Source organism: Pseudorca crassidens, chromosome 4 (assembly GCF_039906515.1).
Source record: "Pseudorca crassidens isolate mPseCra1 chromosome 4, mPseCra1.hap1, whole genome shotgun sequence".
Classification (NCBI taxonomy): Eukaryota; Metazoa; Chordata; class Mammalia; order Artiodactyla; family Delphinidae; genus Pseudorca; species Pseudorca crassidens.
The window spans coordinates 46,016,216-46,021,273 of NC_090299.1; positions in this window are offsets into that span (position 1 = coordinate 46,016,216).

Below are 5,058 nucleotides of genomic sequence, written 5' to 3' on the forward strand. Positions count from 1 at the left end.
TGAAAGGGAACTAAAAAATATCATACCTATATTATAGGGTTATTGTGAGAAGTAAGAAAATATGGGCACAACTTCTGCTGTAAAGTAGGCACTTAGTAAGTGGTAGCTGTTGTTAATATTATTTTGATAATTTAATAAATATGTATTTGTTAAACATTTGAAAGAGATAAAGTACAAGATTTATGTTTTTTCCTCTAAAAAATATCTCTAAATCAACCCCATTCTGAATGTCATTAAACAATATAAGATTATATATTTTCAGCTCAGTTTCAGTGTATTTTATATACAGGTCACCCTTAAATTTGAAATGAAATCAATAACATTTAAATGCTCTATTGATTTAAATCTCCCAACGACCGTGTGTAGTCCAAAGCTTGTAAATATTCTTTTACCCAGAAGAATTGTTGATAACACAGTGTTCCAAAATACTTGGCCTATTATTAAATTAAATATCTTTTTCTAACTAATGAAAGTAACCTGCATATCAAGAACACACAAACCTATCAATTTTCACAATTTCCTTATGAGAAAATATTGCTATTCCAACTTCTTCCTTTATTTTTTTAGGAAAGTCAGGCAGAGGGGTTAAGTGACATGACCAAATCCATTCCATAAGTTCATGATGGAGAGAGGATTGGTGTTGTGTCTCTAACTCTGAGTCTGTGGCATTGTTACTAAGTGCAAACTGCTGTACTGGCTCCCTACCAGATGCTACCAAAAGTAAAAAAAGACTGCCTTGCAAAGCATTATTCTACTTGGACTGTCAAGGTGTTATATTTTGATTAGAGAAACAAAAGTAAAAACCTTTGTTTGAGAAAACAAATGGCAAGAGTGTGTTCTGATTAAAATCAGAAACACTGACCCCTGAAGATGATTCATTTTTAGAATTATAGCAAAATGAATTTCCAATAATTCAGTGTTCCTTATGACTTCAAGCTGCCCAAGATATTTAGAGGTCAATGAATTCAGCCACCTATTGCTAAGCAAGACCCAAATACACTTCAATGCAACAAGAATGGACCTTTCCCTTCTTAAAATTGCCAGCCCCAAATTTCTCTTAGCTCTGTTCACAACATAGATAATAAAGCATCTGATCCTTTATCCAGAAAACACTTTCTCATCCATCTTTTCCACTTTTCTTATTCTGAAAATGAAGGAATAGAAGTTCAGAGTCCTTGTCCACTGCTCTTGTCCAGTGCCAACTTTGTCACTTCACCACACCTCCTGACTGTGCTACGGACAACATCTGACACTTCCTACATCTGCAATTTAGGCAATTTAAATTAATAACAGAACTTTAGGATTTATATTATCAATATGAAATATCAATTTCAAAAATAGCTGAGAGTTTCATAATGACAAGGACCATCTTTTCTTTTTCTTTTTTTTTTTTTTTGTGTGGTATTCAGGCCTCTCACCGTTGTGGCCTCTCCTGTCGCACAGGCTCTGGACGCGCAGGCTCAGCGCCCATGGCTCACGGGCCCAGCCGCTCCGCGGCATGTGGGATCTTTCCGGACCGGGGCACGAACCCGTGTCCCCTGCATCGGCAGGCGGACCCTCAACCACCGCGCCACCAGGGAAGCCCCATCTTTTCATTTTTAATCCCCAGTTTTCCTCATATTGTTTGAGAGATAGAAGGCTTTCAAAATATACATGGTAAATGAAAGAATGGAGGGATATATGAATTAATTACCTCAATCTTACTACTATTTAGATAGGCAGATAGTACTATCTGTACTTCTCTAATTTTTGCATATTAAGTCATCACCTGAAGAACTGACTACAATCTCAGACAGAATAAAGAAACCTTTTGGCAAAATAGGTCATCACTATCAAGAAATTTCTCCTTTTATTCCAGCATTGTTTTTTCTGGAGTATGTCAACCTAGTGGTCTCTTCCATAACTCATCTACCTTTTACTGCATGTACAATGTGTGTCAAGGACTATGCAAAAACCCTTATATATTACTTAATTTAATCTTTACAACAACCTCATTGAACAGACTTTCAGAATAAGGCTTTCAGAACTGAGTCTTATTGACTTGTCTAACATGATGTGAAAGATAATGATGGGATTAGCTAGCAATACTACATTTTCTGGCTCCAAAGCCCATGGCTTTATATATGATACTCTTCTGTCTTAAAGTAGTATTGAAAGATGCTTTTCCCTGTTTCTGAACTGGATCTGTATCTACTTTCTTACCAAGTCTTGTTAAGGGAGACAGTATTGCCGAACTGGTTGATCTAAACCAGAGACATTTGTGGGAACATATTGAATAAGTGGGCTGAGTTTCTGTGTCTTAAAGGTAGTAGAGCAGTGAGATTTCCTCCACTCTTCACCTTTGTGGTCATAGATCAGTGAGAGGCCTAGGTTCATTTCTGTAAGAAAGGAAGAACCACATCTTCCCTCTGCTTTCTCCTGAGGCATGCTCAGGGCTTAGTGGTCTGTCAAGGGTAATGCTTCACTTGGGTTTGCTCCACCTTACTCCTTTCCCTCTGGTACTGGTGAGTATGTTCTTATCACATTACCATAGGAAGATTGTACCCTGAGGTCAGAGAGAAGACAGAAAACAAGAAAGAAAGAACTTCCCTTTTGTCTTCTAATTTAAACCAGTGAGAAAGTGGAAAACAACCCTGTTAACAATCAGAGTGCAGTATTCCCAATAGAATATAAATAATGCTCAAACAAGGACAACACTTAGGCCACTCTGCCCATGTTTGGATAGATGTAGACAAGACTCCTCATGACCAAAGAAATGACTAACCATCCTCATCTCCTGATATACACCGCCTTTCTTTGAGTGATTGCTGTGTCTTTACTGTGGCAATTCTAACACTATACTACTTGCCTCCAAATTTAAATTTATTATAATATCTAGTTGCCCTCACATTTTTTTTTTGGTTGGTTGGTTTGTTTTTTTGCGGTACACGGGCTTCTCACTGTTGTGGCCTCTCCCGTTGCGGAGCACAGGCTCCGGACGCGCAGGCTCAGTGACCACGGCTCACGGCCGCGGCACGTGGGATTTTCCCGGACCGGGGCATGAACCCATGTCCCCTGCATCGGCAGGCGGACTCCCAACCACTGTGCCACCAGGGAAGCCCTGCCCTCACATTTTAAATTTTGTTTTTTAATTGCTCTTTACTATATTTTATTTATTTATTTATTTATGTTTTAAATTTTTCACCGCACTGCACAGCACGTGGGATCTTAGTTCCCTGACCAGGGACTGAACCTATGCCCCCTGCATTGGAAGGCGGACTCTTAACCACTGGACCACTGGGGAAGTCCCTGCCCTCACTTTTTGATAACATCGGAACCCAAACTTAGAATTCTCTAACGCAAACACAAATCCTATAGTAAGCTACTCCTGATTCACTCTTCCCACCTAGGTTGCCCTTGGGTAAACCATTTCTCTCTGCAGCAAGCTAAATAACCTAACCATTCTTTTGACTGGAGAGATGTTCCTGGTGGGCTTTCACTATGTGTTCCTCAAGCCACACCACGTTCTCCAAATGTTATAGCAGCTCTGTATTGGGGGATTCTGGGTCGTTGCCTAGGTATAAATCAAAGTTATAAATGGTTTTCTATGAGATTACTGGGCTCCATGATAAAGCTCCCTCAGTGAAGAAGTTGATCAGGGAAAAAAAAAAGTGAATAATTTTCAAGAACAGAACAGCATTCTGAATCATACGAGTTGGTAGTTTCTTTCCATCTGCCTTGCCCTTTTTTGTCTGTCTTTGGTGGACAGGACCAGATTAAGATCTTTAGAGCTGGAAAGCTTTTAAAAATATTACTGTTTCCTTTTGTTTATTTTTGCCACTACTCAGTTCTTCCCATAAGCATTTACTTAGTCTGAGTATTAGTTAATTAGCCCATTCTGCTTTATGCAGTTGTGAAGGACCTTTGCTAGGACTGCTGTCATAAAGTCATACCCTCCAAACTAAGGGGAAAATCAACAGGAAGGAGAAAAAAGGCTCCACTTACCTTAAGCCTAAACTACTGTTTCTTTTTAACTGAAAAACACTGTTTGGGGTGAGATGTGTGTGTGTGTGTGTGTGTGTGTGTGTGTTTGTGTGTATGGGCGTGTGCAGGGGGAAGACAGATTATTTGTTACTTGTTTAGCCACAAATAAAAAAAATAAATTGTAAATAGAAGGGAAAGGGAGTTTAATATAAAATTCTAGAAATAAAACCTATGGTCTTGCAGCTAGATGCTGGAAAACACTTCTCAGAGGACTTTTTGTATATCAGCAAGGGCAAACATTAACCAAGTTTTTATAATAGCATGTGATTAGTGCTTTGATGGGAAAATACCAGAGACTTGGGAGCTTAGAGAAAGGGGACTTAATTTAGGGTCCCCAAGAGACATTGTGGCTGAGATCTGAAGAATGGGTAGAAGCTTGCTAGGGAAAGAAGCTCAGGACACACACAGTCTACATGAAAGTCAGGAAGCAAGGAAGGACTTTGAGTGGAGGAACAGAAAGAAGTTCCATTGCATAAGGAATGAGGGGAGTGCTATGGGATGAGGGTGAGCCATGATAAAGGGTGTGGACTCAGTGGCTATCTTTGTTGTTCCAGCCTAAATATGACGACCTTCTGGGGAGAGGAGGAGACTTTTGGTTCATCCTCATTTGTACCCTATCTTAAAAAGGTGTTTTACCTGAGGTCTCGCTCTCTTTATGCTAGTCAGCTTTCATATATCTGCTTTTCTTACCTACAGTGTTATTCTCCCTCTTCATTCCTGAGCTGCCCTCTGGCTGCTCGACAGCCAGCCTGGTGTGTCCCTGAATAATAGGTTTGCATTCTCACCTGGTAAGTCTTTCTGGTCTCATCTTGCTGGGCCACAATCATGCTCAGATGCTCAGAATATGTGAGCAAGGCAGTATTCCATTTGTGACTTGGGAAAAAGTTACTTAACTGCTCTGTGCCCCATAAAACATAATAATAGTTCTTTCATATAAGGTTGTTCTAAAGATTAGCTGAATTATTTTATGTAAAGCAATTACAAATAGCTAGTACATAGTAAGCACTCAATAACTATTGTATCTAGTTATCTGTG